The sequence below is a fragment of the Elephas maximus genome, chromosome 19 (assembly GCF_024166365.1).
Source record: "Elephas maximus indicus isolate mEleMax1 chromosome 19, mEleMax1 primary haplotype, whole genome shotgun sequence".
NCBI classification, from domain to species: Eukaryota; Metazoa; Chordata; class Mammalia; order Proboscidea; family Elephantidae; genus Elephas; species Elephas maximus.
In genome coordinates, this window is record NC_064837.1 from 44,882,608 (window position 1) to 44,896,431 (window position 13,824).

Consider the following 13,824-nt stretch of genomic DNA (forward strand, 5'->3'; position numbering starts at 1 on the left):
ATTGGACTGGGACCTTAATCTCCCACCCACCCTGCCTCCAACTTCTCTTCCTGGATGGATTAAAACAAATATCAGGCTTCAAATGCTGTTGGGTTAGAAAGACAGTGCAATTGTTTTAGTCTACTGGAATTCTCTCCTTCATTTTCTCCACTCTCATTGCTCTCTCTCAGGTATTGTGCTCTCTCTTTCTTTCTCTTCCCAAACATAGAAAAACAGAAAATCGGTGATTTTTCTGGGTTTGAAGGGAAAAGATGGAGAGGGAAACAAGGGAAAATTTTGACCCATCCAGTCGACACTCAGAACTGTAACTGGAAACATCCAGTTTTGTAATCTGCTGAGACACCCAGGCCTGTCCTAAAAGCAGTAGAAAATGTCTCCTTCATGGGCTTTCCAGTTCCCACTCCTCCATTTGGCCAAGTGTGGCCCGGTCAGCTTAAGGCTTCACATCTCAGGCTTCAGAGATCAGTGTCTAGGGAGCCAGACAGCAGGGTTTGGGGGATCTTACCTCCTTTCCCTGAATCTCTCTTTGTTTCTTTCCCCTCCCAGGGCTTCTTATAAGCCTTGGGCTTTCTTGTGGAATTGTGAAATACCACAAAAATCCCACAATCGCAGAGAGTTTCAGATCCTTTGAGCCCCAGGTTAAGGGCACCTATTGGGAATGATCAAAGAAGTTTGTATTTGGAAAATGCTGAGACCAAATCGGCCAGTTAATGTGCTTACCAGGCCAACCTTCACCATTAAAAACACCCAGGCAATAGTGTTCCTCTCCCCACCACTGCCTGTAAAGGGCAAATACTACTCTGGCCGCATAAATTGCAAGATGTCCTTTCTTTTGCAAGATGTCCAAGTGGCTACCTTCATGCCACCTTCTGTTCTTAGCCCCGTCCTCTCCCTCCAACTCTAATAATGGGAATAATAGCCTTTACTTTGCAAGGATAATTGGGGCCAAAGTCCCCTGCCCCCACCCCATCGCCCATCTTGGGGCCAATCTGAGGCACCTCCTTCCCAGCTACTGTTCCAGGATGAAACTTTACTGGGGTGGATTTGAGGGCTTAGTCCAAAACAACCTGAATAGTAAGTAATACTAGTGAGAAAAATAACCATGCACTCCCAAGCCTCGACAATGCTCCCTTAAACCATCTCCAGGGCTGGCGCTGCTGCCGGCTGAGACCCCACAATGATTGGCCAGAACGCCAGAAACTCCTTTATGGAGAGAGAAGTCAATGTCTCAGGCCTCACCCTTAAAGACAAACAACAAACAGACAGAACAAAAGAGGACAGGGTCCAAATTTCTGCTCCTTAAACCTTTTCCGGCACTAGGTTTGTTTTTTTTTTTTAACTTTTCTTACCTCTTTGCGTGTCTGCGTGTTGGCTGGGGACTCAGGCTCCTGGGCTCCAAGGGAAACCAGAGGGAAAGGGGCTCCCCGCAGCAACCTTCTATCTCCAGGGCTCCTTCTGGAGCTTGAGAGGTCCCTGCACGTGTTCCGGGGGAGATCGCGCCAGCACCATGCGACCAGGTCCTGAGGGGCGGGGAAGTGGGATCCGGGAAGACGTGAGGAGGTGTTGGAGCGGCTGTGTCCTTGGAGACTCCGAGAACAGACCTGTTTGGGGCTGCGCAGAACGTACCCAAGTTCTCAGTCTGGGATGCCCTTGCGCTGGCCCCCGACGGCGCGCCCGCAGTGAGCATCTTCGGGTCGGGGCTGGGCGCAAAGTGCAGATCTCCCAACAAGCCTCTGGCCGGGGATGCCACTGCACCCCCCCCCCCACACACACACACACACTGCGGTTGGAAGGCCGGGGCTGTCAGGGCAGGGCAGCGACCCAGATGGAGCCGCAGAGTCGGCCACTGGAGGGTCAGGGGCATCTTCGTGCTCAGCGTGCCTGCATTTCCAGCCGCGACGGCCCAGCACCAGTTGGCGCCGAAGGGTGGAATTTGGAAGCCTGAGCCCTAGCTCAGAGCCCCGGCAGACTGGAGGCGGGAGACTGACAGAGGGATTAGAAAAAAGACCTTCAAATCCGGCCTCCGCATCCGGAAGCGGTAATTAAGAGGCAAAAGGAGGTCGCTGTTACACTCACAAGTGCTTCCTCAGACGCTGCAACGCCAAGGCCCTCTGGCCTCACACGTCCGCCGTCACCTCTGACTAGCCACCCGCTCAGGGAACGGGTGTAAAGTGCACCCAGTGCCTCGCCCCCTCGGAATCTCGGCGCGAGCAGAGAGGGAGCCCAGCAGTCTCTGGGATCTATGGAGCCCAAGGCGGGCGCCACGCGGGCCCTCCCGCCCTTTCCGAGTGAGCATCTTCTTCCCCCTTTCCAGATCAAAGTGGGCCTTAGTGTCTGGGTCTCAGCTTCCCCGACTCCCTTAGCTGCTCCTAAGAACAGTTCATTTACCCCCCACCCCAATCTGGGCCGCCGGCGCCAGCACAGCTCACCCCATTCCCGGGCCCCGGATCTCCTCCCCGATGCAACCCTCCTCCTCCCAATTAGCAAAAAAAAATTAGCAAAAGGTCTAGAGAAACCCCGCCAGGTCCCCGGCAGAGGGGCACCTCCAAATGCCCCGAGCCGGCGAATTAATCAGAGAGCATTAAGGAGCCCGAGGAGTTGTAATGGGGCGGTTTAAAATGAAGAAGTCCTTAACCTCCCTGTAAAGATGGGAAAGAGAAGCGTTCCCCACCTACCCACCCCCGCCTCCGCGGCCCCTCTGGGCCCTTCTCAGCACAGGGGTTTTGACCGCTCCACCTGCCCCCGGTGCCCCACGTCTTGCCTCCCCTTTGGCTCTTTCGTTGTTCTCTTTGTCTTCCTCTACCTTCTCTCTGGCCACCGTCAAATACCCGTTTCTCTGTGTCTGCCTTTACCTGTCCAGCTGTCTCTCACGCCCTTTTCTGCAACCACAGGGGCCAAGAGAGTTTTAAGGTCATAGTGCAATGCCGGGCTGGAGGCATGGGCTGCCAGGTCTTTTCTCAGACTTGGTTTCCACAGGCCTGGCTGGAGCTGAGGGAGCTGGAGACCCTGAAACACTCTGCCCTCCTCCCCCCACCCCCCCCACACACAAGTGAAGTGGTGGGGCATTTGCCTGGGGAAAACGGTTCTCAAAACTTGGTTCTCCTTGGATATAGACAACTCAGGGCCAGGTGGCAAACTGCAGAAGGTCCAGGCCTCGGTGGAGCAAAGCCCTATATCATTTTGATTAGAGGAACCGAGGTCTTGCACACTTGCCCTCCTCATGGGTAGTGTGCAGAGGTGGGGACTGGGCTCCTGGGCTCCCTTGTCTTAGCCCTGGAGTCCTCAGTACCTCTGATCTCCTAGGCTGTTGGGGGAAGATGAGGTGATTATATCCACCCATTCTTGTGATACATACAATTGCTTGTAATCCCTTTGAATTTGTCTTGTGGGATACTAAGCCCACTTCACTGCTTCCCTCAGTGTCATATTTGAGGTGTTTGGATGTGAATGGTGAATAAGGGGTTGTTAACATTTTTGGGATCACTCACTGATGCTTTAAAATCTGGTGAAAGCTATTGATTGCCCCCTCCCAGAAAAAAATGCACTTGTAGTACTCACCAAATCCCACAATTTTGGGGAGTCTCAGACCCCTTGAACCTCAGGTTAAAAACTCCTTTTGGGATTGATAGAGAAGTTTGTCTGGAAAAATGCTGAGACCAAATGTGGCTGGTTAGTATAGGTCTTTTTTCCTGGGGCTAATATCTCTGTGCATGCCAGTCCAAGCTTCGCTTTTAAACACCCAGGCGACAGTGTTCCTCTCTTCCACCACTACCTGTGGACTCTGAGTGCCCAGTGGGAGATAGGCCTTCCTTCCCAGGACCAGGGTGCTGGAGAAAGCGGGAAAAGCTTTGCTGGGGAAAGTTGATCTTGGACTGACAGGAGGTGGGACCAGCCGCAGGAAGGAGGTCAGGCTTCGGCAGCCTTCTGGGGAATTAAAACCCTTACTGGAAACTCCTGGGAAGGGAGAGCTATGGGGAACAACTCCCAGCTAATGCCATCTGTGAGCCAAGCAAACCTGGATCCGGAAATCAAATGCTCCTTTGTGCCTCGCTGGCTCTTACAGAGCCACCTATTTGGTTTCTTTGGAACGCTAACACTGCACGGGACCGAGGGCTCAGCCAAGATTGGAGGCTGGGGGATACTGAATTCTGAGCTAAAAGGGGGAGGATTACTCCCAAACATTTTTGTAATTTTGTTTGTAGGAGTCAAACAGCAGGTAGCCCCTGACAACCTGAGGGCCTCCTAGTTTTACCCAGCCTCTGTGTTCTGGCTTGTTTAGACACAAAGTTAAGAAGGACTTGATCTCAGGATGTAACTCCCCCTCCTCCACCCAGTAAAACTTTCCTAGCCTTCTCCCTAGCTGGTCTGGCGACCTTGGTCTTCCAGAAGAAAATTCAGGCTTTTTAGGGTCTTTCCTTTTTCTAGGACTATGTTCAGATGGCAGTGGGTTATGCGTTTATGTTCAGACAAGTTAGGGGATCTGGAAATTATCTGACTTAATTGTGCCCCCATCACACCTCATTTATGTAGGAAACACTCCGAACTCAACCCCTACTGTCTGTTCCTCAACTGCCTACACATCTCAAGCGAATGTGATGGGACAGCAAAAATCCCAACTCCTTCTTGTTTGCCCCTCTATGAGCTGGCACAGCTACCATCTACCAGCCCCAGCAGTTCTGGACTGTGACAAGAAGCCAATGGTGGGCTAATAGGATTCAGACCCCTGCCTGAAAATAAAAAGAAAAAAAATAAACATTTTTCTGCTTGGGACAGCTTAAACAGAATAATTCTGGCTGTGAACACCTGACCTAAATGTCTTTAATCAGAGCAGAAGAAATATATGCCCATTTGCTCCTTACTATACTAATTAAGGAGAGCTAATTGGTGTTCTCAGGAACTTCCGACTGAGGGTCATAAGCCTCCAGTCATCTCTTCGCCCCTCCTCTCTCCCTCACACACTCCCCTTCCCTCCCCAGGGCCATCCCCACCGTGGAGTTGGCCTCTTTCTGATAGACAATAGGGGGAGGGGTGCCTGCACACCCTCTGGCTCCACCTCTACACTGGGACTTTGGCCCTGGAAAGGCAACGCTGTGATTGGCCAGAAGTTCTTGCCCAGCAGGATTGTCCCCCATCCCGGGTGCCTGGACTTGTTTCTGTGAGCAGAGACCTCTCACTGGCTGCCAAGTCAGAGCTGACAACCTGTGGGGTACATCTCCCGCTGGAGCCCCAGAGCTCAGCCCAGTGCGTAGGTGCCTACAAAATGTTTGTGGAATAAAAGCCTCCACCAAGCAAAGGCCTGTGACTTGTTTGGGAAGCTTTCTGGGACGAGCATGCAGAGAGCACCAAGGCCTTCTCTCTGCCCAAGGAAACAGGCAAGACCTGGTTTTTCTCAAGCGTTTCTCAAATGTTCTGGAATCCCAGTGTTCTGGCTTCCACTTCCTTTCTACCTATTCTCTAAGGCAGGACCTTGCTCAGGGTAGCAAAGAGAAGGGGCTCATTGAGAAGCCAAGTAAGAATGTGGCACCACTCTCCAGACCTTTCCCCCTCAAGATTCAGAGACTTCAGGCTTAAGGGAGTTTGAACCTGAAATGAGCCAGATAATTGCCCCAATTCTCTGTGTCTTATTGAAGAGGTAGTTACAGGCCAAGGGGTTCAAGAGGCCTCATTTTTATGGACATTGGTCTGAGTCAAAAGAATACATTATACATATACCGGCTGAGACACACACGCCCATCTAGACTAGTTCTGTGAGAACAAAGCGGGCCTTCTCCTCCTCCCCCCCCTTCTCTTCCTCCTCCTCTTATTTCTCCTCCTTCTGCTTGTTATTAACAGCTGTTACTATTTACTAAATGCTCCGTATGCCCCAGGCATTGTGCCGAATTCTGGCCACATAGTATGTCAATTAAAACTTACAACAACCCTAAGAGTTAAGACCTACCCAGATTTTGTAAAGGCGAAACGTAAGAGTTACTTTCTGAGCATGAAGCCTGTATGTGTGTGTGTGTTCAATACGATTGCTGTTATGTGATACTGGGGGAGCTGAATGCTCAAATAGTATAACTGGAGTAGAAATAAAGAGAATTGATAATGAAAAGATCTTGAACTTTTAAAATATAGAATGTTCTAATAGAACGCAGATAGTTTCTCCTGCCCTAAACTGAACAAAGAAGTGATGCAATTAACAGGCTAATTTGAAGCCCCAAATGCTTTCCCTTGAAATGCGGGCATAATGAGGCCGACAGTATGTTCGCAGTTGAATTTGCCTGATGCTGCTCCCCTCCCCCCCAACTTTCGCGAATCGATTGGGCAATCACAGAGAGACGCACAGACGCCCTTCCTCCAGGACGCGCGCGCGCGCGCACGCACGCACGCATGCACGCACACACACACACACGCACACAGGAATGCTGACACACACAGACCCGGCTTTCCACTGCTTCCAGAGTCCTTTTTGACTCAGCCTCGGGAATGAAGATAGGGTTTGCAGCGGAATGATTCTCCCGAGGCCGGGTAGGGGCAGCTGCTCCAGATGTGCGCTTGGTAATTAGGCGTCCTCGAGAGCCGGTGCCCGGCTGGGAAACGCGTGTCTCGCGGGGCTCTGACCCGGGCAAGCGCCGCGCCGGGTTCCGGCCCATCGTAGGCTCGGGCCCTTTGCTGCCCCTTTCCCAGCCGCTCCTCTGCCCCTCTTAGTCCGTTTCTCCCCGCAGGGGATTCTCTGGAACCTCGGTCCTAGGAGTAACTTTGGAGAAACGTCTCGCAGAGGGTTCCACAGTATAAAATGGGTTCTCTCCCATGGGGGAAAAAGAAGAGGAACCCCAGTTTCTTGTATCTGGCGCCTCCCAGGTCCTAGACGTCTCTGCGCTCAGACTCCGAGCGGCTAGGTCCCAAACAAGGAGTCTTTTTCTTTGCCTCACCTCCATTCAGGCCAAGAAGGACTGCTGAGCCCTAACTGCCCCTCCCTTTTGCGTTTATGAAACAGTCGTATATGCGATACTTTCTCTTAGTCATTGGGACATCTTTCACAAAATGTCCAAAGCTCACGTATCGCAGTCCAGCGGGTCTTTTTCATCCCGGCCTTTGAGGGCCTAGGGAACTTGCCCACCATCAGACAGCTAGGAAGGTGATAAGCAATAGCTTGCGATGTACAGAAAGGGAGGGGGGTATACTCGTCTTGGCTCCCAATCCTGGCTGAGCTTCCCCTATACCTTGGTCTGGTAATCGACCTAACAGGCTACATATATATATATATATGTAGCCTGTTAGGTCGATTAGAACTGCCCCATAGGGTTTCCAAGGAGCGTCTGGTGGATTCCAACTGCTGACCTTTTTGTTCGCAGCCGTAGCACTTAACTATACTACCAGGGTTTCTGGTCTAGGAATATGTTCCCCCAAATCCTGAATCCAGAAAGCCCTAAACTTCCAATAGACAAAACTCCCAAAGGCTACCTTTCCGGAAATAAATCTGGCTAACAAGAAAGACACTTTCGCTGGGGGGCGGGGGGGGGGATGGTCATAATGATTTGGGGTAAGAGCGTTCAATCGGAGTAGAAGACTCATCTTCCAGTCCTGCTCTACCCCCTTTAATAGCTGCTCTGGTCTTGGGCTAATTTCTTCTGGCCTCTTGTCTTTTGCCAGTTGCGGGAGGGGGCTTAGGATGCTGGCGCTGTCCTCAAGCCGGCCGCTGTGGAGATCAAAGGAAATTTGGACTGTGGAAGGCTCTCTTCACTCAGGATGGGGAGGAGGTGGGGCGGAGGGGGGCGATGGTTAGCTGCTGATTCCTTTCCCAGCCCGCACTCGTTTAACCGTGTTCTTTTGCTTGGCAGAGGGCGCCAAAGGCGACGCGCCGGCGGCCAGCTCCTTGCCAAGCCCAGTGTGTCAGCAAGAACCGGCCCATTCACCCGGCGCGGGGCCCAGAGCTGTGCAGGGATCTTTTTGGTCAGCGCGGACTCAACTCCAGGGCGCCGCCTAGAGGTCCGCCGCTGCCTCATCCTCCCCCGCCAGAGATCACCGAGCCTCTCCTCCAACCCAAGCCAGAAATTGCAAAAAATCCAGCTTGGGTCTCAGGGATGCCGCTCCTGGCACCTCTGACTTCTCCCCCAACCCGTAATGAATCCCTGGAAGGAAGAGGGACCAGGAGGACACCAGAAATATTTGTTCTTGTGACTCTCCCGAAATGAATCCCTGGAAGGGAGAGGGACCAGGAGGACACCAGAAATATTTGTTCTTGTGACTCTCCCGAAATGGAAGGCAGTCTCAATTTCGGTTTTTTTGAGAATTTTGTCTTTTGCGTCTGTGCCTATCCTACCTCCTCACCATCCAATTATCCGGCCCCCTCTGATGATGCGAGAATGCTGCTTTATCTTCAAGGAGAAAACGGAGTAGGGAGAAGTTGCCCCCAAGTCTTACAGCTTGGTCATCCACATGGTCCCATTTTCTGAATAATTGGAGATCAACGTTCTTTGGAAAAGCATTTGAAAAACGTTTGTGGTTGAAGAGAAACATCGCCTGCATGGTCATTAACTCACTGAGGGACTATAGGCTTAACTAGTGTACGGTTTGGAAGAGGTGCTTACTGCACCAGCGTCCCTGTTGGTGGGTGTCTGCTGAGCATTTGAAAGTTGACTTCTTTAGGGCCAGGTGATTTGGAAATGAGGGAACCGGTTTGAGGGCCAGGACTGAGGTATCATTCAGCCCTTTGCTTTGTGCCCAAAGAGAGTTTTATTTTTTAAGCTAGGATCCATGGCCTGGGTTGAGGGGGGCACAAACCTCCCAAACGTGTCTTCAAAGCGTATGTGTGCACTGGTGTGTTGTTCTAAGGCTGTGTGTGGCCTCTTCAGTTTTCCCAAGGAGCCTAAGATGCTCCAAATGATTCGAGCCCCTTTCCTCAGCTGAGGGAATCACAAGACACAGACAGCAGTAGGCTAGGAGCCAGCACCTGGATCTGCTCCCTAATACCAGCCTGGAGCAGACCCCCAAAGGTGGGTGGGGGTGAGGAATAACAGTCTGCAATGGTCTGGAAACAGTTGGCCCTTCAGTCCTGCCCTCCACCCAACGTCAACAGCTCCCAAAGGCAAGTCCTGATAGAAGGGGTGAGTGCCAGAAGGGATGCCATCCCAGATTTTTAATAAAAATATAACATGATAAAGAGGAAAATGACAGAGTTCCAGGACCACAAAGAAGAGGGGAGCTGGAATGGCCTCCCCAGGCATATTCTGCAAGAGGAATGTTGGGGAGGAACAAAGCCTTCCTGTTCTCCAGCTGTTAATGAGCCCTCCCTTCTTCCCTCTTGGCACCAAGGAAGAGGCCACAGGGCTCCCCCCAGGAGCTGGGATAGGGTGGGACTGCCTGGAGCATCCTTAGCTCCTCTGAAATCTCCCGAACTGCAGAGCACAGCTTAGTGTTTCCCTGCCTGTTCAGTTGTTTATCCCCAGCAGTGTTTGGGCGCCTTTTCCTGGAAGGAGGGGTGGAGTTGGACGGGTCAGAGCTGCACCTGTGTGTGTCTAGAGTGGGGTGCCATCAGTGCCCCAAACCCCTTCCGGGGCTTGCAGCTGGGACTCAATACTTTATGGAGTCCTGCCTCCGCCTGAGCTAAGCCTAGTCCTCCAGGCCAGTGCCGGTATTTTTTTGTGAATTGTGAGGCAGCATGGAATACTCTCCTACCCAGGCCCCTGGAGCGGACAAAGAGAACAGGAAACCAATCATTTTGCTCCCCGTTATCCGGACCTTAAGGGGAAAAAAGTTCTTTTTCCCCTAGTTTTGGTTCACATTGGTCTAAATTCCAAATCCGGTTTTCACAAAGTTTTTAAAAAAGGAAACAGTCCAGGGTATAAAGAACTATGGAAAGGAAAGTGGAGGCCTAGGACGCGGATGGTTTTGATTTTGAAATTTTTAAGGAGACCGTGGCGGAGCTCAGCAGAGGCGGATTTGGCCACCCCTCAGCGCTGGCCGGCATTACATGCCGGCGAAGGCGGGCTCCTCTGCTCTCCGGTTTCTTCTCTGGTAGCCCCGGCGCTTTACCCCCATTCGGGCCTTGGGCGTTTTCCTGAGTCTGACCCCCTCTCGCCTTCTGGAAAGTACCTGGCAATAAACGGGTGGGGTAAGGCAAAGGTCTGGCCGCTTGATTGGTGAAAAAAACAAAGAACCCGCTTTCTGCGGAAAAGTTTGGAGAATGGAGGCCACAGGGCGCGGTTGGCAGAGCCGGGGTGTCAGCCAGGAAGGACTAGGGCGCCCGGCTCTGCCTTCGCGAGGAGCTGGGAGCCTGGGCCCGGCCGGCCGAGCGCGCCCGCGGGTGTCGCCGGGGTTTGTGAGGTTGCCGTGTGGCCGGCGGCTCCTCTCCTGCCATCAGGGCGCCTGGCTGAGGCGCGGCCGGGTCGGCGAGGGTCCTCCGAGCGGAGAGGGCGCCTGGCGGCCGGGGGACAGGCGAGGTCGCTTCTCTCCACGCGGACAGAGTCTGTCTTCGCAAAAGAAAAGGGCCGAGGCGGGGGCTTCTGTGGCTCGTAAATTTGTTTCCCCTTCCTTTTAACCCGCCCCCGGCCATCTTTCTTTTCAGGACGTGAGGGGATGTAAACCGTTTAAAGTTCATCAACACGGTGAAGTTTTATTGTATTTCCGGTCCCCAAGATTTATACGTCGGTCCCACCCGGGAGGGGGAGAGACGGCGGCCGACTCCCTGGCTACCTCCGACTTCCCCGCCGCACACGTGGCCACTGGGACGCTTGTCCCCCGGCCAGGGACGGAGGGAACCGGGCCTACCGGCCGGGAACGCTGGCTCCGCACCTTCCGACAGCCAGCACCGCCGCCCGCCAGGTGAGTCCGAGCCCGCGTGCGGGGACAGGTGTAGAAACCTGGGTGTCTGGAGGGATGGGGTGGAATGGGAGGGGGTGGGATAGGGCCGGGGCAAAGGGCCTAGACCGAAGGTCTGGAAGAAAGAAGCAAATTTGTTCTTGGAACTTCGTCTCCATTCAAGTCATCACCCTCCAGGTTCCAGATGTGAATTCGGAATGGATTGTCTCACCTGGGGCAGATCAACCTTTTGCGGATCCAACGTCCCCCGGACATTTGGGACAGGGTGGCTTCACAGCGACTCTTCAGGCCAGCGCCACTTTCCCCTCAGAACCTTCCTGAGTTGGCTGCTCTAATCTGCCTGACACTTCTGACCCTCTGCTTTTCTGTCTTGTCTCTCTCTGTGGCTTTCTTCTCCTCTCCCTGCACTCCTCCCACTCTCCTGTCTACACCCTAGCCTCAAAGCTGGCTTGGTGGAGGGCTTAAAGATTTGGCCTTACAGAGCTATATGGGAGGCTGGGTGACCCTGAATATAGATGGTGAATGTAGACGCACCTTGATAACAGAAGTGAAAACTCCTTTTACCTGTGGAGACCCTCAGCTGTGGGGACAGAGGCTGAGGAGGTGGTGATCAAGCAGGAACATCAAGGAAGCCCTGACCAGGCCTGAGGCTGGGCCTCAATATTCTCTGCCAAGGCTTCTGAAAGGGATCCGAAGTTCTTGGGATCCGAGCTGCCGAGGCCAGTTTCAGAATGGTTTTGCTTGGGAGTTCCAGCTGCAATTCTTCAGATAATGTTTTCTAGCAACTGAGTTCTGTTGGGGAAGAGGTGGAGAAAATGAAGTTAGCTGGCCCTTTGAGCCCACAAATAGCCGCAGGGGCCTGCCCCCATGAGTCCTTGACCTGGAGTATGAACTGGAACTGCTGAGTGAATTAGGTAGTTTCATGTTGTTGGGCCTGGGTTTCTGAACACAACGACATCAAACCACCCGATTCACGGCAGTTACTGCTCCTCACTTAGCTGGAGGAGTGGGGGAGGGGTGTGAATAGGAGTCAGGATTGGTGTCTTAACCTTGCAAAACTGTGGAAAGAAGTTTGAGGTCTCTCGCCCAGGAGCTGCAAGGATGAAAAAGAGATCTGGGAAGGTCTGGGGTGTTCTCCCACTTCTATTTTTTTTTTAGTGTGTATGTTTGCGGGGGCGGGGGGCAGAGCATTCGGCTCTCCAAAGGTACCTTCCTGGGCAGCTGTTGAGCTGCTTTGCAGAACCCAAGGATGGCAGCTGAGGCTTCAAGCTTCCTACCTTAGGGCCTTGGGCTCCTGTCTACATTGCTGAGAAAGTCTTCTCAACTTTGCAAATTCTTGGTTCCAACAGGGATAGGGAGGTCTTTGTAACCCTTTGGGGAATGGAGCTCCAGCTCAGCAGGAAGCTCCAGGTCCATGGAGAGAGCTCAATAGACCCCATTCTGAGAGGCAAACATCAAGGTCCTTTGCAGTCTCAGCCTACAGGCCACCAGGGACCATTCCAGGGCCCTCTAGTGGGGCAGGACCTTCTGAGGGAGATCATAGAGTCCTCCCCTTTTCCAGTTCCCTAGTTGATTCCTTCCCCCACTGAATGACCGAGGGCTTCCCCCATAGACCCCTGAACCAGGCTTCAGGCTCCTCCTCAAATGGGTTCTTAGACTTAGTGGGGAGCCCAGGCTGTTGAGCATTTCGGCCTGGGCTGATAGAGTAGCAGGTGATGGAGCAGGGGGCTGAGGCAGGAACAAAGCCCATGATACCCTCTCTGACCACAGTCCTCTTGAGGCTTCTGGCTTTCTGCCCAGGAAAGGAATAACTAGAAACATTAGTAAAAATAAGGGGAAGTTCAGAAGCATAAGCTAACTTTTGTTCCCAAACTCCCTGCTAGCTTAAGGCAGAGGAAATGTGGAAAGGGGCCTGAGCAGATGGGGATCCAGGCCAGGCTGACTTGGAGAGCAAGAGAGGTCTCTCAACAAGGAACTCTGCTAGAGCAGAGAGGCACTCAGGAGACCCACCCCCAGCCCGGGGAAAATGCAATCTTCAACCCAATGTCCTGATGAGCAAAAGCCAACAGTGCTGTCCTTTGAGTTCTCTTGCCCTGGGTCTGGGTGAAGATGGCCTGGAGTAGCCCTGCTGCCTTACCTTGCTTCTCCCTGGGCCTCTCACAAACCTGCCCAGCCACTCAGAAAAGCCTGACTGTCTTCCATACTTGGCATCCCACGACCACCACCCCCTCCCAGGAAAAGTGCTGTAAAAAGAAAAAAGGGGGATGTGAGAGAGAAAAGAGGAAATAAAGTCTTTGGAAAGCAGAGAGTTTTACAACATCCACAGGTTTTATGGAAGCAATTCTGTAATAACCTTCTACCTGCTTGGCTCCTTTCCGCCCCGCCTGCCACCCACCCCGTTTGGCCTCCTGGATACCCTCTCCAAAGGAGTCAGTCACCACCACTGCCTTCAAAATCCCTGATGGCTGCGAGTTGGTAAGAAGATCCCAAGGTCTGCTTGGGCCACCGACCTCTCCACCCTTCCTTTCACCTCTGACATCCTGGTAGGGTGGTTTGGCAGAAAATTTCGTTACTTTACAATTAAGATCTCTACTCAGGGGGCGTGGAAGCACCAAGGGTTGAACCCATGTGTGCAAATTCGATGTGATTCCTGTTTTGGGGGCCATTTTGGGTAACGGGCGAGAGTTCTGGGGACCTTGGTTTCCTCCTCCTGGAACAAGTGTTGCCATACCTCACTTTTTTCTCAGAGTAGGTCTGCACTCTGATTCTGGGTCAGAAGAAATACCTCTAGGTGCTTGGGGATTTAGATTTGGGGACTTTCTAATTTCATCATACACACAGCGGTACTTTTACATGACCTCCACAGTTAGCGGAGGGCTTTCACACTCAGCTTTTCTCTGTCCATTTCCGCTCCACAATTGTGCAGGACACACACATGGACAGGTAATGGCCCCCCCTTCCTCCTGTGCCTGTCACCACCATGAAATAAGCATCATATGCCACACACTGTCCCTGCAGTTT